Below are 24,612 nucleotides of genomic sequence, written 5' to 3'. Positions count from 1 at the left end.
TGCCACGTGGTGATTAGCAAGTTTTGCAGAGCTTGCAGCTCGTCTGCAAGCTCGTTGGAGGTGCCCCATTGTTCCACAGCTCTTCAAACATATCCTTTGAAGCAGCATGAATCGGCTGAATGGAAGCCTCCACAACGCCAACAAGGTGTGAATTGCCTTGCACTCAACCTTTGCTGTGGACTCTGAATCATCTGGGTCACCTGAGGCCTGCTGGCAGTTGCAGACTCATGGTTTCTGCCCTGTACATTTCTGCTCGCAAACACAGTTCCAGTTAATTTATGAACATTGCTAGCAATTGTGTGCTGAGAGATTTGTTTGGTGTTATCACTGGTGGACATAAATGCCTGTGCTATCGCAATGGCCTTGCTGAGGGTCGGTGTCTCTATCGTCAAAAATTTTCATACGATGGTCTCGTGGCCAATGCCCAGTACAAAAAAGTCTCTGAGCATTTGCTCCAGGTAGCCATCAAACTCACATTGTCCTGCAAGTCGCCTTAGCTCGGTGACGTAGCTCGCCACTTCCTGACCTTCAGATCGCTGGCACGTGTAGAACTGATACCTCACCATCAGCACGCTCTCCCTCAGGTTAAGGTGCTCCCGAACCAGTGTACACAGCTCCTCATACGACTTATCTGTGGGTTTCACCGGAGCCAGAAGATTTTTCATGAGGCTGTAGGTCGGTGCCCCGCAGACCGTGAGGAGGACCGCTCTCCTTTTTGCAGCGCTTCCTTCTCCGTCCAGCTCGTTGGCTACAAAGTACTGGTCTAACCGTTCGACATAGGCTTCCCAGTCCTCACCCTCCGAGAACTTCTCCAGAATGCCCACAGTTTGCTGCATCTTTGCGATGGATTCGTGTACTCGTCGCCAGTTATTGTGTTCCTAACACAGATGAGACTACACACAGGGAGGTTAAAGTAACAGTGACCTCAGTCTTTATTAAGACATTCCAGAGTGAGGAACAGGCCTTAGGGTCCGGCTTATATACAGTGCTCCCAAGGGATGCTGGGATTCCTTGGGACTTCAGGGGATGCGCTCCCTGGTGGCTGAACATGGGAGTGCATGATTTACATATACACAACCGTCACCATCCTCTGCCTGCTCCATGATGACATGTAAGCCATGATCCTGACCAATGGATCCACCACTGACCTAATTCACATCCCGACTACAAGTGATGTCCTAGCCTCCTGCAGAGTCAACCTGGACCTCTCCGCCTCCCCACCCCCGCTCCCCACCACCCCCTCGACGATCTCCTCTGACGTTGACGTCGTTCCAGCTACTCCACCCGATCCCCGACCCTCGACGCCTGGTGAGCTAGATGAGCCTCCGACCAGGCGATTGGGCTTCCAGCGGAGACCAGGCCTCTCCAGCGGCAGCAGCTGTGCCTCTCCTATACAATGGCGGTTGGCCTTTCCTCCTCCTTCAGAGACGACTGGGCCTCTACTTCCCCACTGGTGACCTGGCCTCTTCTGACTGGTGAGCATCATGGCTGCGACCTTCGACCCGGAACTCCAGCGGACAACTGACCCTCCCAATGTCTGCATCCAAGCAAGCCTCTGACCACCCACCATCAAGGGCGCTACTCGGAGCCGAGCTTGCGGCCAACACCTCGCCGTAGGCTATTAGGCTCGAGTCAAAGGCAGTGCCAGGTCTCCAGTCGTCTCGGACCCCCTTGCCATTGGACCAAAACCTTGCTCAGCTAAGCCCGTTAAAAGAACTCACGCACAGGCATCTTCCACTCCGTTAACATGAAGTTCAGGACCTGGAACGTCAGGATCCTCATGGACAACTCCAACAGTGACAGGTCAGAACGCTGCAATGCCATAGTTGCCCGGGAACTTAGACACTTTGACATCAACATTGCCGCCCTAAGCAAGACCCGGTAGGCAGGGGAAGGAACAAAGTGGAGCTTCTTCTGGAAAGGGAAACCAGAGGAAGAACGCTGCCTTCATGTAATCGGCTTCTTCATCAAAAACGAGCTGGTCGACCGTCTCAAAGACTCTCCCTGTGGGATTAACGAATGCCTCATGACTCTTCGACTCACCCTATCCCAGAACCAGTGCACCACAGTCATCAGTGCGTACGCCCCAACACTCAATGCAACAGATGAGACCAAAGAGGGTTTTTACTCTAACCTCGAAAAATCCCTGTCCTGCATCCCCGCGGAAGACAAACTGATCTTCCTTGGTAACTTCAATGCCAGGGTCGGCAAAGACATAGCCCTCTGGGGAGGCGTGATTGGCAGAGAGGGGGTAGGGAAAGCCAACTCCAGCGGTACCCTATTCCTGACAAAATGTCTAGAACATGAACTTTTCATCACCAACACCTTGTTCCGCCAGAGAGACAAATACAAGGCATCGTGGCAACATCCTCGCTCCAAGCACTAGCACCTGCTCAACTATGTCACCATTCGAGCCAGGGATCGCAAGGATGTGCGCATCACCCGTGCCATGACAGGAGCTGACAACTACTGGATGGACCACCGCCTAATCCGATCCATCATCGACATCAACATAGCCCCAAAGCGGAGGGGGCAGCAGAAGCAGTTCCGCACCTAAAGACCCAACTCAGAGAGCCCTTTACAGTCAGCACCTCACAGCTAACCTGATGACCTCGAGGCGCAGAATGCCCACAGTGCTTGGTCTGCCCTCCAGGCCTCCATAACCAGTGCCTGCAAAGAGACGCTCGGTCACTCAACCAGGAAACACCAGAAGTGGTTTGATGAGAATGATCAGGAGATCTAAGAGCGAATAGATCGCAAGCGCAGAGCATTTCTGAGCCTTAAACAACAACCCAACATGGGAGCAACAAAGCAGCATTACAGACGGCTCAAGGCTAAGGTCCAACAAAAAACGCGAGACCTAAAGAACAGGTAGTGGATGGAGAAAGCACAGGAGATACAGCAGCTGGCCGACTGCCATGATGGCGAGGATACTTCACCGCAGTCAAGACCACCTACGGTCCAAACACCCAAAGCCCCACCCCACTGCTGGCCAAGAACAGGGAAACACTCATCAAAGACACTGAGGCAGTCAGGGCCTGCTGGAAGGAGCACTTCGAAGATCTCCTCAATCGAGACTCTGACTTTGACACGAGTGTCCTCAACTCCATCCCGCAGCATGCTACCCACCACCACCTCAGTAAAACCCTAACTCCATAAGACAGCTTAAGAATAACAAGGCTACGGGAGCGGATGGAATCCCTGCTGAGGCGCTAAAGTATGGTGGAGAGGCGCTGTTGGCGCGGATACATGACCTCATCTCTCTCATCTGGAGGGAGGAGAGCATGCTGGGAGATCTCAGAGATGCAGTGATCGTGACCATCTTTAAAAAAGGGGACAAGTCCGACTGCGGCAACTACAGAGGAATCTCCCTGCTATCAGCCACTGGGAAAGTTGTCGCTAGCGTCCTCCTCAACCGTCTTCTCCCTGTGGCCGAGGAGCTCCTCCCGGAGTCACAGTGCGGATTTCATTCCCTACGGGGCACAACGGATATGATTTTTGCAGCGCGACAGCTGCAGGAAAAATGCAGGGAACAGGGCTAGCCCTTATACATGGGTTCTTCGACCTTACAAAGACCTTTGACAGTGTCAACCGTGAGGGTCTATGGAGCGTCCTCCTCCGTTTCGGTTGCCTCCAAAAGTTTGTCGCCATCCTCTGCCTGCTCCATGACAACATGCAGGCTGTGATCCTTACCAACGGATCCATTACAGACCCAATCCACATCCGGACCGGGGTCAAACAGGGCTGCGTCATCGCTCCAAACCTCTTCTCAATCTTCCTCGCTGCCATTATCAACCTCACAATCAACAAGCTCCCCGCTGGAGCGGAACAAAACTACAGAACCAGTGGGAAGCTGTTCAACCTTTGCCATCTCCAGGCCAGGTCCAAGACCATCCCAACCTCTGTCATCGAGCTACAGTACACGGACGACGCCTACGTCTGCGCACATACAGAGGCTGAACTCCAGAACATAGTCGATGTATTTACTGAGGCGTACGAAAGCATGGGCCTTACGCTAAACATCCGTAAGACAAAGGTCCTCCACCAGCTTGTCCTCACCGCACAGCACTGCCCCCCAGTCATCAAGATCCACGGCGTGGCCCTGGACAACGTGGACCATTTCCCATACCTTGGGAGCCTCTTATTAACAAAAGCAGACATTGATGATGAGATTCAACACTGCCTCCAGTGCGCCAGTGCAACCTTCGGCCGCCTGAAGAAAAGAGTGTTCGAAGACCAGGTCCTCAAATCTACCACCAAGCTCATGGTCTACAGGGCTGTAGTAATATCCGCCCTCCTGTATGGCTCAGAGACATGGACCATGTACAGTAGACACCTCAAGTCGCTGGAGAAATACCACCAACGATGTCTCCACAAGATCCTACAAATCCCCTGGGAGGACAGACGCACCAACGTCAGCGTACTCGACCAGACCACATCCCCAGCATTGAAGCACTGACCACACTTGATCAGCTCTGCTGGGCAGGCCACATTGTTCGCATGCCAGACACAAGACTCCTAAAGCATGCGTTCTACTCCGAACTCCTTCACGGCAAACGAGCCAACATTGGGCAGAGGAAACATTACAAGGACACCCTCAAAGCCTCGATGATAAAGTGCAATATCCCCACTGACACCTGGGAGTCCCTGGCCAAAGACAGCCCTACATGGAGGAAATGCATCAGGGAAGGCGCTGAGCACCTCGAGACTCATCGCCGGGAGCATGCAGAAATCAAGCGCAGGCAGCAGAAGGAGCGTGCGGAAAATCTGTCCCACCTGTGACAGGGACTCAATGACTATCTGTCCCACCTGTGACAGGGACTGTGGCTCTCGTATTGGACTGTTCAGCCATCTAAGGACTCATTTTAAGAGTTGAAGCAAGTTTTCCTCGATTCCGAGGGACTGCCTATGATGATGATTTCACGTTCTGACCTGGGTCAAGCAAGGCTGTGTCATCGCACCAGCGCTCTTCCCGATCTTCCTCGCTGCAATGCTCCAACTCACTCTCAACAGACTGGAGTGGAACTAAAGTATAGAATCAATGGGAACCTGTTCAACCTTTGTCACCTCCAGGCTAGATCCAAGGTTGTCCCATCCTCCATCATTGAATACAGTACTACTGCTGCTGTGCACATGCGGAGGCCGAACTCCAAGCCATCGTCAACACTTTCACCGAAGCATATGAGAGCATGGGCCTTACAATAAACATCCGTAAGACAAAGGTTCTCTACCAACCTGACCCTACCACACAGCACTGTCCCCCAGTTATCAAAATCCACGGTGCGGCCTTGGACAGCATGAACCATTTCCCATACCTCGGGAGCCTACTATCAGCAAGGGCAGACATCGATGACGAGGTCCAACACCGCCTCCAGTGCGCCAGTGCAGCCTTCGGTCACCTGAGGAAGAGAGTATTTGAAGACCAGGACCTCAAATCTGGCACCAAGCTTATGGTTTACAGAGCAGTAGTGATACCCGCCCTTCTATATGGCTCAGAGACATGGACTATATGCAGCAGGCACCTCAAAGCACTGGAGAAGTACCACCAATGTTGCCTCTGTAAGATCCTGCAAATCCATTGGCAGGATAGATGCAGCAATGTCAGTGTCCTTGCTCAGGCCAACATCCCCAGCATCGAAGCACTGACCACACTCGACCAGCTCCGTTGGGTGGGCCACATCGTCCGTATGCCCGATACGAGACTCCCAAAACAAGCGCTCTACTTGGAGCTCTGACACGGCAAGCGAGCCCCAGGTGGGCAGAGGAAATGTTTCAAGGACAACCTCAAAGCCTCCTTGATAAAATGCAACATCCCCACTGATACCTGGGAATCCCTGGCCCAAGACCACTCAAAGTGGAGGAAAAGCATCCGGGAAGGCACTGAACACCTTGTGTCTCATCACCGGGAACAAGTTGAAGCCAAGCGCAGGCAGTGGAAGAAGCGTGCGGCAAACCAGGCACTCCAACTTCCTGTTCCTTCAACCACTTGTGACAGAGATTGTAGGTCCCACATCGGATGTAAATATCATCATCATACTCCTTCCCTCGAAATCGAGGAAGACTTGCTTCCACTCTAAAAGTGAGTTCTCAGGTGACTGAACAGTTCAATGTGTCTCTGTCACAGGTGGGACAGACAGTCGTTGAGGGAAGGGGTGGGTGGGACTGGTTTGCCGCACGCTCCTTCTGCTGCCTGCGCTTGATTTCTGCATGCTCTCGGCGATGAGACTCTAGGTGCTCAGCGCCCTCCCGGATGTACTTCCTCCACTTAGGGTGGTCTTTGGCCAGGGACTTCCAGGTGTCGGTGGGGTTGTTGCATTTTATCAGAGAGGCTTTGAGGGTGTCCTTGAAATGTTTCTTCTGCCCGCCTTTGGCTCGTTTGCCGAGGAGTTCCGAGTAGACGCTTGCTTTGGGAGCCTCGTGTCTGCCATGTGAACTATGTGGCCTGCCCAGCGGAGCTGATCAAGTGTGGTCAGTGCTTCAATGCTCGGGGTGTTGGCCTGGTTGAGGACACTAACGTTGGTGGTCAAGGTCTCATCAGTCACCTGAGAACTCATCTTTAGTGTGGAAGCAAGTCACCCTCGACTCTGAGGGACTGCCGAAGAAGAAGAATTCTTTATAAATGGGTTTGCGTTTCTCCTCTCTGACATCATCCAGGCACACCCAACAGCAGAGCTTGCTGGATAGTGATGAGGAGAGTGAGTGGTGCTGGCTCATTTTTCCTCTCTAGTCCCAGAGCACTTGCATTAGTTGCAGTTCCACATGCTGCCCTGGTTGCAGTCAGCTAACTGAGCACAAACACAGGATCAAGCCTGAGACCTGATGTGTGACTTGGTATTGCAGCAGTCCCTGCTTTCCTCCATTCGACGATCGCGGACCTTCAATAAGCTCCCTATATGATCTGAGAGGGCATCACGTGGTATGAGTGACTGGAAAGTAGCAGGTATCAATGATCACTTGCTGATTTCCCGCATGGTCAATGGTGCAATGCATATTTAATACACGAGGGGACAACCATACAAAATAACAGGATCTGTGGCCTTGTGAATTGCATAAACTGGAAACCCTGAAATACACCAATCAATGTCCTTAATCATTCTTGGAATACAGGTGTGGTGGCAAGGCTGGCATTTATTGCCAGTCCCGAGCAGTCCCAGGTACTTGTTTGATACATCTGAGTTCCTTACTAGGCTACCTCAGAGGGCAGTTAAGAGTCAACCACAGTGGTGTGGGTCTGCAGTCACAAATAGCCCAGACCGGGTAAGGATGGCAGGTTCCCTTCTCTAAAGGACATTGGTGAACCAGTTGGAAATAAAAACGGAAAATGCTGAAAGCGACTCAGCGGGTCAGGCAGAATCTGTGGAGCGAGAAACAGGGTTAAGGTTTCGGGTTGATGACCTTTCATCAGAAGGTTAACACTGATTCTTTCTTTACAGATGTTTCTGACCTGCTACGTATTTTCAGCATTTTCTGTTTTTATTTCAGACTTCAAGCATCCAAGTATGTTGCTTTGTTTTAGTGAACCAGTTGGGTTTTTACAGCAATCCGATAGCCTCATGGTCACTTTTACTGATAACGGCTTTTCATTTCCAGATTTATTAACATTCAAATTCTCAAATTGCTATCGTGGGAATCGCACTCACCTTTCTGGAATAAGCTGGAAATAACAACCATGTGGTTGGACAAACTATTTGTATGTGCAGCCAAGACCCATTCCTACATCACCAAACAACAAAATACTTACATATGACCTAACATATGTCCCCAGTTTTGTTATGTACGAATACCCATATTTACAGAGGGTTCAGAGGACACACCGGGATAGATTTTCTGGACAGTGTTAATTTATTACCAGCGCTAAGCCATTTATATCTCACCACTCACCACTGGTGTTACAAGAACATTGATTGACAAGTCTAGGTGCTGGTTTGCTGGTGACGGTGGAGGTGTTTGATTCCATGTTCCTATCACTCTATGCTCAGGAAAATGGGGATGTACGGCCACCATTTTGTCTCATATACCATACCTAATATGTCCTTACTATACAATATAAATGCACATAAGGCCCATGCTTGAGAGAAGGTCACTCTGTGACAAGTAACCTTTATTCGCCAGCACTGACGTGGAGCTTCCCCTTTTATACCTGAAAGTCCAGGTTAGGAGTGTCTCCCACAAGTTCACCACCTAGTGGTCAGTGTTTTCACGGTGCACAACTTAGGTCAGTTTATACATGGATTACAATGACAGCAGAATACATGACATCACCTCCCCCCCCCGGCCAAAGTCTGATTGGGATCACAGGTTAAGTCTCTCTGGTGGTTTATGTTCCCTTGTAGAGCGCCTGAGTTGGGGCTCCGGTTGTTGGGCGCTGGCCTGAGTGTCTGCTGTTTGTGGTGCCTCAGGCCCAGAGTGACTGGGCTCTCCTCTACTTGGTTCCGGTGTTCGGTCACCTGTGGTGGAGTGAACTCTACATCGTGTTCTTCCTCTGCTTCTTCTATGGGATTGTTGAATCTCCTTTTTGTTTGATCCATGTGTTTGCGGCAGATTTGGCCATTGGTAAGTTTAACTTCCAGAATTCTCTTCCCCTCTTTTGCAATCAGTGCCTGTGAGCCATTTGAGCCCTGCAGCGTAGTTGAGGACAAAGACAGGGTCATTGACATCAATACATCTCGCCCTCGCATTCCCGTCGTGGTAGTCACATTGTGATCGGCGCCTGCTCTCAGCAATTTCTTTCATGGTGGGGTGTATGAGGGATAACCTGGTTTTGAGCGTCCTTTTCATTAGCAGCTCTGCGGGTGGAACCCCTGTGAGCGAGTGTGGTCGGGATCTATTGGACAACAGGAGGTGTGAGAAGCAGCTTTGTAGGGAAACCCCTTGAATTCCCCGACCCACACACACAAATATCCCCGACCCACACATACACTTCCCCGACACACACACACACTTCCATGACCCACACACACAAACTTCCCCGACCCACACACAAGCAAACTGCCCAGACCCACACGCACAAACTTCACCGACCCACACAGACACACACTTCCCCGACCCACACACACACACACTTCCCCGACCTACACACATACTTCCCCGATCCACACACAAACATCCCCGACACACATGCACAAACTTCCCCGAACCACACACACAAACTTCCCCGACCCACACACAGACACTTCCCCGACTCTCACACACACAAATTTCCCCGACCCACACAAACAAACTTCGCTGACCCACACAGACAAACTTCCCCGATCCACACAAACAAACTTCGCTGATCCACACACGCAAACTTCCCCGACCCACACAAACAAACTTCGCAGACCCACGCACACAAACTTCCCCGATCCACACAAACAAACTTCGCTGACCCACACACACAAACTTCCCCCACCCACACATACAAACTTCCCCGACCCACACACACATCCCCGACCCACACACACACACTTCCCCGACCCACACACACCAACTTCCAAGACGCACACACACACTTCCCCGACCCACACACGCACACTTCCCCCACCCAGACAACCACTTCCCCGACCCACACACACACTTCCCCGAACCACACACACATCCCCGACACATACACAAACTTTCCAGAGCCACACACAAACTTCCCCGACCAATGCACAAACTTCCCCGACCCACGCACAAACTCCCCTGACGCACACACACAAACTTCCCCGACCCACAGACACTCACTCACTTCCCCGACACACACATACAAACTTCCCCGACCCACACACACTTCCCCGACCCACACACACACTTCCCCGACCCACACACAACCACTTCCCCGACCCACACACACACTTCCCCGACCCACACAACCACTTCCCCGACCCACACACACACTTCCCCGACCCACACACACACTTCCCCGACCCACACACACACTTCCCCGACACATACACAAATTTTCCCGAGCCACACACAAACTTCCCCGACCAACGCATAAACTTCCCCGACCCACGCACAAACTCCCCTGACGCACACACACAAACTTCCCCGACCCACAGACACTCACTCACTTCCCCGACACACACACTTCCCGACCCACACACACGAAGTTGCCGACCCACACACACAAACACTTCCCCGACCGACACATAAACTTCCCGACACACACACACACACTTCCCCGACCCACACACACACACTTCCCCGACCCACACACACACTTCCCCACACACACACAGTAACTTCCCGACCCACACACACGAAGTTGCCGACCCACACACACAAACACTTCCCCGACCGACACATAAACTTCCCGACACACACACACAATCTTCCCCGACCCACACAAAAAATCCCTGACCCACACACACACACTTCCCCGACCGACACACACACTTCCCCGACCGACACAATAACTTTCCCGACCCACACACAAAGTTCCCCGACCCACACACACAAACTTCCCCGACCCACACAAAAAATTCACCAACCCACACACACACACACTTCCCCGACCCACATACACACTTCCCCGACCCACACACACACACTTCCCCGACCCACACACAAACTTCCCCGACCCACACACACTAACTTCCCTGAACCCCACACACACAAACTTCCCCAACCCACACACACACTTCGGTGACCCACACACACAAACTTCCCTGAGCCACACACACACTTCCCTGACCCACACAACCACTTCCGCGATGCACACAACCACTTCCCCGACCCACACACACACTTCCCTGACCCACACAACCACTTCCGCGATGCACACAACCACTTCCCCGACCCACACACACACTTCCCCGACCCACACACACATCCCCGACACATTCACAAACTTTCCCGAGCCACACATAAAGTTCCCCGACCAACGCACAAACTTCCCCGACCCACAAACACAAACTTTACTGAGCCACACACAAACTTCCCCGACCAACACACACAAACTTCTCCGACACCCACACACACACACTTCCGCAACCCACACACACACACTTCCTCGACCCACACACACACACTTCCCTGAACCCACACACAAACACTTACCCGACCAACACACAAATTTCCCGGCCCAACACACATAAACTCCCACGACCCAGACACACACAAACTTCCCCGATCCACACACATACAAACTTCCCCGACCCACACACAAACTTCCACGACCCACACACACAAACATTTCCGACCCACACACACACCTCCCCGACTCACACACACACATACACATTTCCCCGAAACCCACACACACACTTCCCCGAACCCCACACACACACTTCCCCGACCCACACTCAAACTTCCCCGACCCACACACACAAATTTCCCGAACCCCACACACACACACTTCCCCGAACCCCACACACACAAACTTCGACCCACACACATAAACTTCCCCGACCCACACACACAAACTTCCCAGACTCACACACACACACTTCCCCGACCCACACACACACACTTCCCGACCCACACACACACACACGTCGTCCGACCCACACACACACACTTCCCCGACCCACACACACACACAATCCCGACCCACACACACACACTACCCCGACCCACACACACACACTACCCCGACCCACACACACAATCTACCCCGACCCACACACCAACTTCCCCAACCCACACTCCAACTTCCCCGACCCACACACACACACACTTTCACGACCCACACACACAAACTTCCCCGACCCACACACACACACAATTACCCGACCCACACACAAAGTTCCCCGACCCGCACACATAAACTCCCCCGACCCAGACACACACAAACTTCCCCGACCCACACACACACAAACTTCCCCGACCCACACACACAAACTTCCCCGACCCACACACACACACACTTCCCCGACCCACACACACACTTCGGTGACCCACACACACAAACTTCCCTGAGCCACATATACAAACTTCCCCGACCCACACACACACTTCCCTGACCCATACACACACTTCCCCGACACACACAACCACTTCCGCGATGCTAACAACCACTTCCCCGACCCACACAACCACTTCCCCGACCCACACAACCACTTCCCCGACCCACACACACACTTCCCTGACCCACACACACACTTCCCTGACCCACACACACATCCCCGACACATTCACAAACTTTCCCGAGCCACACACAAACTTCCCCGACCAACGCACTAACTTCACTGACCCACAAACACAAACTTCCCCGACCCACACACACAAACTTCCCCGACCCACACACACAAACTTCCCCGACCCACACACAAACTTCCCAGACTCACACACACAAACTTCCCCGACCCACACACACAAACTTCCCCGACCCACACACACAAACTTCCCAGACTCACACACACTCACTTCCCCGACACACACAAACTTCCCCGACCCACACGTACAAACTTCCCCGAACCACACAAACAAACTTCCACGACCCACAAACACAAACTTCCCCGACCCACACACACACACTTCCCCTAAGCCACACACACACACACTTCCCCTAAGCCACACACACACACTTCCCCGACCCACACACACACAAACTTGCCCGACCCACACACACACACTTCCCCGACCCACACACACACACACACACTTTCACGACCCACACACACAAACTTCCCCGACCCACACACACACACAATTACCCGACCCACACACAAACTTCCCCGACCCCCACACACACAATCTTCCCCGACCCACACACACACAAAATTCCCGACACACACACACAAACTTCCCTGACACACACACACAAACTTCCCCGACCCACACAAACAAACTTCCACGACCCACAAACACAAACTTTCCCGACCCACACACATACTTCCCTGACCCACAAACACAAACTTCCCCGACCCACACACACACTTCCCCGACCCAGACACACACACTTCCCTGACCCATACACACACATCCCCGACCCACACACACACACTTAGCCGACACATACACAAACTTCCCTGATGCACACACACACTTCCCCGACCCACACACACACACACTTCCCCGACACACACACACACACACACTTCCCCGACCCACACACAAACTTCCAAGACCCACACACACAAACTTCCAAGACCCACACACACACAAACTTCCCCGACCCACACACACACACTTCCCCAAGCCACACACACACACTTCCCCGACCCACACACACAAACTTGCCCGACCCACACACACACACTTCCCCGACCCACACACACACACACACTTTCACGACCCACACACACAAACTTCCCCGACCCACACACAAAGTTCCCCGACCCGCACACATAAACTCCCCCGACCCAGACACACACAAACTTCCCCGACCCACACACACACAAACTTCCCCGACCCACACACACTTCCCCGACCCACACACACACACATCCCCGACCCACACACAAACTTCCCCGACCCACACACAAACTTCCCCGACCCACACACAAACTTCCCCGACCCACACACACACAATCTTCTCCGACCCACACACACACAATCTTCCCCGACCCACACACACACAAAATTCCCGACACACACACACAAACTTCCCTGACACACACATACAAACTTCCCGACCCACATACACACTCACTTCCCCCTCCCACACACACAAACTTCCCCGACCCACACAAACAAACTTCCACGACCCACAAACACAAACTTTCCCGACCCACACACATACTTCCCTGACCCACAAACACAAATTTCCCCGACCCACACACACACTTCCCCGACCCAGACACACACACTTCCCCGACCCATACACACACATCCCCGACCCACACACACACACTTACCCGACACATACACAAACTTCCCTGATGCACACACACACTTAACCGACCCACACACACACACTTCCCCGACACACACACACACACACTTCCCCGACCCACACACAAACTTCCTAGACCCACACACAAACTTCCCCGACCCACACGTACAAACTTTCCTGACCCATACAGGCAATCTTCCCCGACCCACACAGGCAATCTTCCCGGACGCCCACACACACACTTCCCCGACCCACACACAAACTTCCCAGACTCACACACACAAACTTCCCCGACCCACACATACAAACTTCCCCGACCCATACATACAAACTTCCCCGACCCACACACACACCCTTCCCCGACCCACACACATACATAATTCCCTGACCCACACACACACAAACTTCCCAGACCCATACAAATAATTCCCCTACCCACAAACACAAACTCCCCCGACCCACACACACACAAACTTCCCAGACCCACACACATACAAACTTCCCCGACCCACACACACACTTTCACGACCCACACCCACAAACTTCCCCGACCCACACACACAGTTCCCCGACCCGCACACATAAACTCCCCCGCCCCAGACACACACAAACTTCCCCGACCCACACACACAAACTTCCCCGACCCACACACACACACTTCCCCGACCCACACACACACTTCCCCGACCCACACACACACACATCCCCGATCCACACACAAACTTCCCCGACCCACACACACACAAACTTCCCCGACCCACACACACACAAACTTCCCTGACACACACATACAAACTTCCCGACCCACACACACACTCACTTCCCCCTCCCACACACACAAACTTCCCCGACCCACACAAACAAACTTCCACGACCCACAAACACAAACTTTCCCGACCCACACACATACTTCCCTGACCCACACACACAAACTTGCCCGACCCACACACACACTTCCCTGACCCACACACACAAATTTGCCCGACCCACACACACAAACTTGCCCGACCCACACACATACTTCCCTGACCCACACACACAAACTTGCCCGACCCACACACATACTTCCCTGACCCACACACACAAACTTCCCCGACCCACACACACACACACTTTCACGACCTACACACACAATTGCCCGACCCACACACAAAGTTCCCCGACCCGCACACATAAACTACCCCGCCCCAGACACACACAAACTTCCCCGACCCACACACACACAAACTTCCCCGACCCACACACACACACATCCCTGATCCACACACAAACTTCCCCGACCCACACACACACAATCTTCCCCGACCCACACACACACAAACTTCCCTGACACACACATACAAACTTCCCGACCCACACACACACTCACTTCCCCCTCCCACACACACAAACTTCCCCGACCCACACAAACAAACTTCCACGACCCACAAACACAAACTTTCCCTGACCCACACACACACTTCACCGACCCACACACACACACTTCCCCGACCCACACACACAAACTTCCCCGACCCACACACACACAATTCCCCGACCCACACACACACACTTCCCCGACCCACACACACACACTTCCCCGACCCACACACACACACACTTCCCCGAGCCACACACACACAAACTTCCCCGACCCACACACAAACTTGCCCGACCCACACACACACACTTCCCCGACCAACACACACACAAACTTCCCCGACCCACACACACAAACTTGCCCGACCCACACACACAAACTTCCCCGACCCACACACACACACAATTGCCCGACCCACACACACACTTCCCCGACCCACACACACACACATCCCCGATCCACACACAAACTTCCCCGACCCACACACACACAAACTTCCCTGACACACACATACAAACTTCCCGACCCACACACACACTCACTTCCCCCTCCCACACACACAAACTTCCCCGACCCACACACACAAACTTCCACGACCCACACGTACAAACTTTCCTGACCCATACACGCAATCTTCCCCGACCCACACAGGCAATCTTCCCGGACGCCCACACACACACTTCCCCGACCCAGACACACAAACTTCCCCGATCCACACACTCAAACTTCCCCGACCCACACACAAACTTCCCAGACTCACACACAGAAACTTCCCCGACCCACACATACAAACTTCCCCGACCCATACATACAAACTTCCCCGACCCACACACACACCCTTCCCCGACCCACACACATACATAATTCCCTGACCCACACACACACAAACTTCCCAGACCCATACAAATAATTCCCCTACCCACAAACACAAACTCCCCCGACCCACACACACACAAACTTCCCCGACCCACACACATACAAACTTCCCCGACCCACACACACACTTTCACGACCCACACACACAAACTTCCCCGACCCACACACACACACAATTGCCCGACCCACACACAAAGTTCCCCGACCCGCACACATAAACTCCCCCGCCCCAGACACACACAAACTTCCCCGACCCACACACACAAACTTCCCCGACCCACACACACACACTTCCCCGACCCACACACACACTTCCCCGACCCACACACACACACATCCACGATCCACACACAAACTTCCCCGACCCACACACACACAAACTTCCCCGACCCACACACACACAAACTTCCCTGACACACACATACAAACTTCCCGACCCACACACACACTCACTTCCCCCTCCCACACACACAAACTTCCCCGACCCACACAACCAAACTTCCACGACCCACAAACACAAACTTTCCCGACCCACACACATACTTCCCTGACCCACACACACAAACTTGCCCGACCCACACACATACTTCCCTGACCCACACACACAAACTTGCCCGACCCACACACACAAACTTGCCCGACCCACACACATACTTCCCTGACCCACACACACAAACTTGCCCGACCCACACACATACTTCCCTGACCCACACACACAAACTTCCCCGACCCACACACACACACACTTTCACGACCCACACACACAATTGCCTGACCCACACACAAAGTTTCCCGACCCGCACACATAAACTACCCCGCCCCAGACACACACAAACTTCCCCGACCCACACACACACAAACTTCCCCGACCCACACACACACACATCCCCGATCCACACACAAACTTCCCCGACCCACACACACACAATCTTCCCCGACCCACACACACACAAACTTCCCTGACACACACATACAAACTTCCCGACCCACACACACACTCACTTCCCCCTCCCACACACACAAACTTCCCCGACCCACACAAACAAACTTCCACGACCCACAAACACAAACTTTCCCTGACCCACACACACACTTCACCGACCCACACACACACACTTCCCCGACCCACACACACAAACTTCCCCGACCCACACACACACAATTCCCCGACCCACACACACACACTTCCCCGACCCACACACAAACTTCCCCGACCCACACACACACACACTTCCCCGAGCCATACACACACAAACTTCCCCGACCCACACACAAACTTGCCCGACCCACACACACACACTTCCAAGACCAACACACAGACAAACTTCCCCGACCCACACACACAAACTTGCCCGACCCACACACACAAACTTCCCCGACCCACACACACACAAACTTCCCCGACCCACACACACACAATTCCCCGACCCACACACACACACTTCCCCGACCCACACACAAACTTCCCCGACCCACACACACACTCACTTCCCCCTCCCACACACACAAACTTCCCCGACCCACACAAACAAACTTCCACGACCCACAAACACAAACTTTCCCTGACCCACACACACACTTCACCGACCCACACACACACACTTCCCCGACCCACACACACAAACTTCCCCGACCCACACACACACAATTCCCCGACCCACACACACACACTTCCCCGACCCACACACAAACTTCCCCGACCCACACACACACACACTTCCCCGAGCCATACACACACAAACTTCCCCGACCCACACACAAACTTGCCCGACCCACACACACACACTTCCCCGACCAACACACAGACAAACTTCCCCGACCCACACACACAAACTTGCCCGACCCACACACACAAACTTCCCCGACCCACACACACACACAATTGCCCGACCCACACACACACTTCCCCGACATCCACACACAAACTTCCCCGACCCACACACACACAAACTTCCCCGACCCACACACACACAAACTTCCCTGACACACACATACAAACTTCCCGACCCACACACACAAACTTCCCCGACCCACACAAACAAACTTCCACGACCCACAAACACAAACTTTCCCGACCCACACACATACTTCCCTGACCCACACACACAAACTTGCCCGACCCACACACACAAACTTGCCCGACCCACACACATACTTCCCTGACCCACACACACAAACTTGCCCGACCCACACACACAAACTTGCCCGACCTACACACATACTTCCCTGACCCACACACACAAACTTGCATGACCCACACACATACTTCCCTGACCCACACACACAAACTTCCCCGACCCACACACACACAAACTTCCCCGACCCACACACACACACTTCCCCGCCCCACACACAAACTTGCCCGACCCACACACACACACTTCCCCGACCCACACACACACACACTTTCACGACCCACACACACAAACTTCCCCGACCAACACACACACACAATTGCCCGACCCACACACAAAGTTCCCCGACCCGCACACATAAACTCCCCCGACCCACACACACACAAACTTCCCCGACCCACAGACACAAACTTCCCCGACCCACACACACAAACTTCCCCTACCCACACACACAAACTTCCCCGACCCACACACACAAACTTCCCCGACCCACACACACACACTTCCCCGAGCCACACACACACAAACTTCCCCGACCCACACACACAAACTTGCCCGACCCACACACACAAACTTCCCCGACCCACACACACACACTTCCCCGACCCACACACACAAACTTGCCCGACCCACACACACAAACTTCCCCGACCCACACACACTTTCACGACCCACACACACAAACTTCCCCGACCAACACACACACACAATTGCCCGACCCACACACAAAGTTCCCCGACCCGCACACATAAACTCCCCCGCCCCAGACACACACAAACTTCCCCGACCCACACACACACAAACTTCCCCGACCCCCACACACACACACTTCCCCGACCCACACACACACACACTTCCCCGACCCACACACACAAACTTGCCCGACCCACACACACACACTTCCCAGACCCACACACACACACTTCCCAGACCCACACACACACACACTTACGGACCCACACACAAAGTTCCACGACCAACACACATAAACTCCCCCGACCCAGACACGCACAAACTTCCCCGACCCACAGACACAAACTTCCCTGACGCACACACACAAACTACCCCGACCCACACTCACTCACTTCCCCGACACACACACACACAAACTTCCCTGACACACACATACAAACTTCCCGACCCACACACACACTCACTTCCCCCTCCCACACACACAAACTTCCCCGACCCACACAAACAAACTTCCACGACCCACAAACACAAACTTTCCCGACCCACACACATACTTCCCTGACCCACACACACACTTCACCGACCCACACACACACACTTCCCCGACCCACACATACACACTTCCCCGACCCACACGCAAACTTCCCGACACACACACACACAAACTTGCCCGACCTACACACACACACCTCTCCCTCCCACACACACACACTTCCCCGACCCACACACACACACTTCCCCGACCCCCACACACACAAACTTCCCCGACCCCCACACACACACACTTCCCCGACCCACACACACACACACACTTCCCCGACCCACACACACACAAACTTGCCCGACCCACACACACCCACACTTCCCCGACCCACACACACAAACTTCCCCGATCAACACACACACACAATTGCCCGACCCACACACACACACTTCCCCGACCCACACACAAACTTCCCCGACCCACACACACACAATCTTCCCTGACACACACACACACACTTCCCCGACCCACACACAAACTTCCCCGACCCACACACACACAAACTTCCCTGACACACACATACAAACTTCCCGACCCACACACACACTCACTTCCCCCTCCCACACACACAAACTTCCACGACCCACAAACACAAACTTTCCCGACCCACACACATACTTCCCTGACCCACACACACACACTTCCCCCTCCCACACACACAAACTTCCCCGACCCACACACACAAACTTCCCTGACGCACACACACAAACTACCCCGACCCACACTCACTCACTTCCCCGACACACACATACAAACTTCCCCGACCCACACACACCAACTTTCTCGACCCACACACACTCACTCATTTCCCCGACACACACATACAAACTTCCCCGACCCACACACACAAACATCCCCGACCCACACGCAAACTTCCCGACACACACACACACACAAACTTGCCCGACCTACACACACACACCTCTCCCTCCCACACACACACACTTCCCCGACCCACACACACACACTTCCCCGACCCACACGCAAACTTCCCGACACACACACACACAAACTTGCCCGACCTACACACACACACCTCTCCCTCCCACACACACACACTTCCCCGACCCACACACACACACTTCCCCGACCCACACACACACAAACTTCCCCGACCCCCACACACACACACTTCCCCGACCCACACACACACACACACTTCCCCGACCCACACACACACAAACTTGCCCGACCCACACACACCCACACTTCCCCGACCCACACACACACACTTTCACGACCCACACACACAAACTTCCCCGACCAACACACACACACAATTGCCCGACCCACACACACACACTTCCCCGACCCACACACAAACTTCCCCGACCCACACACACACAATCTTCCCCGACCCACACACACACAATCTTCCCTGACACACATATACAAACTTCCCGACCCACACACACACTCACTTCCCCCTCCCACACACACAAACTTCCCCGACCCACACACACAAACTTCCCCGACCCACACACACAAACTTCCCCGACCCACAAACACACACTTCCCCGACCCACACACACACACTTCCCCGACCCACACTCACTCACTTCCCCGACACACACATACAAACTTCCCCGACCCACACACACAAACATCCCCGATCAACACACACACACTCACTTCTCTGACCCACACACTCAAACTTCCCCGACCCACACACAAACTTCCCAGACCCACACACACTCGCTTCCCCGACACGCACATACAAACTTCCCTGACCCACACACACAAACATCCCCGATCAACACACACACACTCACTTCTCTGACCCACACACAAATTTCCCCGACCCACACATGCAAACTTCCCCGACCCACACACACACCCTTCCCCGACCCACACACACACATAATTCCCTGACCCACCCACACACAAACTTCCCGACACACACACACACAAACTACCCCGACCCACACACACAAACTTCCCCGACCCACACACACAAACTTCCCCGAAACACACACACATCCTTCCCCGACGCACACACCCTTCCCCGACCCACATACATACATAATTCCCCGACCCACACACACACAAACTTCCCGGACCCCCACACACAAACTTCCCAGACCCATATAAATAATTCCCCTACCCACAAACACAAACTTCCCCGACCCACACAGGCAATCTTCCCCGACCCACACACACAAACTTCCCCGACCCACACACACAAACTTCCCCGACCCACACACACAAACTTCCCCGACCCACAAACACACACTTCCCCGACCCACACACACACACTTCCCCGACCCACACACACACACTTCCCCGACCCACACACACACACACTTTCACGACCCACACACACACACTTCCCCGACCCACACACACACACTTCCCCGACCCACACACACACACACTTTCACGACCCACACAAACTTCCCCGACCAACACACACACATAATTTCCCGACCCACACACAAAGTTCCCCGACCCGCACACATAAACTCCCCCGACCCAGACACACAAACCTCCACCTCCCACACACACACACTTCCCCAACCCACACATACACAATTCCCCGACCCACACACAAACTTCCCGACACACACACAAACAAACTTGCCCGACTCACACACACACACTTCCCCCTCCCACGCACACACACTTCCCCGACCCACACACCCACTTCCCAGACCCACACACTTCCCCGACCCACACACAATCTTCCCCGACCCACACACACACAAACTTCCCTGACACACATATACAAACTTCACGACCCACACACACACTCACTTCCCCCTCCCACACACACAAACTTCCCCGACCCACTCAAACAAACTTCCACGACCCACAAACACAAACTTTCCCGACCCAGACACATACTTCCCTGACCCACACACACACACTTCCCCGACCCACACACACACACTTCCCCGACCCACACACAAAATTCCCGACACACACACACACAAATTTGCCCGACCCACACACACACACTTCCCCCTCCCACACACACAAACTTCCCTGACCCACACACCCACTTCCCAGACCCACACACACACACACTTACCCGACCCACACACAAAGTTCCCCGACCAACACACATAAACTCCCCCGACCCAGACACACACAAACTTCCCCGACCACACACACACAAACTTCCCCGACCCACACACAAACTTCCCCGACCCACACACACACAAACTTCCCTGACGCACACACACAAACTACCCCGACCCACACTCACTCACTTCCCCGACACACACATACAAACTTCCCCGACCCACACACACCAACTTTCTCGACCCACACACACATACAAACGTCCCCGACACACACATACAAACTTCCCTGACCCACACATACAAACTTCCCCGCCTCACACACACAAACTTCCCCGACTCACACACACAAACTTCCCCGACCCACACACACACACTTCCCCAAGCCACACACACACAAACTTCAGCCCACCACACACACAAACTTGCCCTACCCACACACACACACTTCCCCAACCCACACACACACACACTTTCACGACCCACACACACACATACTTCCCCGACCCACACACACACAATTACCCGACCCACACACACACTTCCCCGACCCACACACACGCACTTCCCCGAGCCACACACAAACTTCCCCGACCCACACACAATCTTCCCCGACCCACACACACAAACTTCCCTGACGCACACACACAAACTTCCCTGACCCACACATACAAACTTCCCTGACCCACACACACACACTTCCCCGACCCACACACACACACTTCCCCGTCCCACACACAAACTTCCTGACACACACACACACAAACTACCCCGACACACACACACTCACAAACTTCCCCGACCCACACACACAAACTTCCCCGACCCACACACACAAACTTCCCTGACCCACACACACAAACTTCCCCGACCCACACACAAACTTCCCAGACTCACACACAAACTTCCCAGACCCACACACACTCGCTTCCCCGACACGCACATACAAACTTCCCTGACCCACACACACAAACTACCCTGACCCACACACACAAACTTCCCCGACCCACACACACAAACTTCCCCGACCCACACACACAAATTTCCCCGACCCACCCACACACAAACTTCCCTGACCCACACACACACACTTCCCCGACCCACACACACACACACTTCCCCGACCCACACACAAACTTCCCGACACACACACACACAAACTACCCCGACCCACACACACTCACTAACATCCCCGACACACACACACACCCTTCCCCGACCCACACACACATAATTCCCCGACCCACACACACACAAACTTCCCTGACCCACACACACACAAACTTCCCAGACCCATACAAATAATTCCCCTACCCACAAACACAAACTTCCCAGACCCACACACACAAACTTCCCCGACCCACACACAAACTTCCCAGACTCACACACACAAACTTCCCCGACCCACACACACAAACTTCCCCGACCCACACACAAACTTCCCAGACTCACACACACTCACTTCCCCGACACACACAAACAAACTTCCCTGACCCACACGTACTAACTTCCCCGATCCACACATACAAACTTCCCCGACCCACACACACACCCTTCCGCAACCCACACACACACATAATTCCCCGACCCACACACACACAAACTTCCCTGACCCACACACACACAAACTTCCCGGTCGGTCCCCCACACACAAACTTCCCCGACCCATACAAATAATTCCCCTACCCACAAACACAAACTTCCCCGACCCACACAGGCAATCTTCCCGGACGCCCACACACACACTGACCCGACCCACACACACACTCACTTCCCCGACCCGCACACACACACTTCCCCGACCCACAAACACACACTTCCCCATCACACACAAACTTCTCCGATCTACACACACAAACTTCCCCGACCCACACACAAACTTCCCCGACCCACACACACAAACTTCCCCGACCCACACACACAAACTTCCCCGACCCACACACACACACACACTTCCCCGAGCCACACACACACAAACTTCCCCGACACACACACACAAACTTCCCCGACCAACACACACAAACTTCCCCGACCAACACACACACACAATTGCCCGACCCACACACAAAGTTCCCCGACCCGCACACATAAACTACCCCGCCCCAGACACACACAAACTTCCCCGACCCACACACACACAAACTTCCCCGACCCACACACACACACATCCCCGATCCACACACGAACTTCCCCGACCCACACACACACAATCTTCCCCGACCCACACACACACACACAAA

The 24,612-nt window shown here is 53.7% G+C and overlaps 1 long non-coding RNA gene across 1 annotated transcript in view; it reads right to left on the bottom strand.

Moving 5' to 3' along the window:
- Positions 1 to 8,069: 8,069 nt before the first annotated feature.
- Positions 8,070 to 24,612, bottom strand: part of LOC139279926 (uncharacterized) — a 102,877-nt gene continuing 86,334 nt past the window's right edge. The window contains exon 2 of the long non-coding RNA XR_011596552.1: positions 8,070 to 8,824. This is a non-coding gene — a long non-coding RNA (uncharacterized lncRNA). The remainder of the gene's footprint in view (positions 8,825 to 24,612) is intronic.

Source organism: Pristiophorus japonicus, chromosome 14 (genome assembly GCF_044704955.1).
Source record: "Pristiophorus japonicus isolate sPriJap1 chromosome 14, sPriJap1.hap1, whole genome shotgun sequence".
Taxonomy (NCBI): domain Eukaryota; kingdom Metazoa; phylum Chordata; class Chondrichthyes; family Pristiophoridae; genus Pristiophorus; species Pristiophorus japonicus.
The sequence above is the reverse complement of the archived record's forward strand: the minus strand, read 5'-3'. Positions and strand labels throughout refer to the sequence as shown.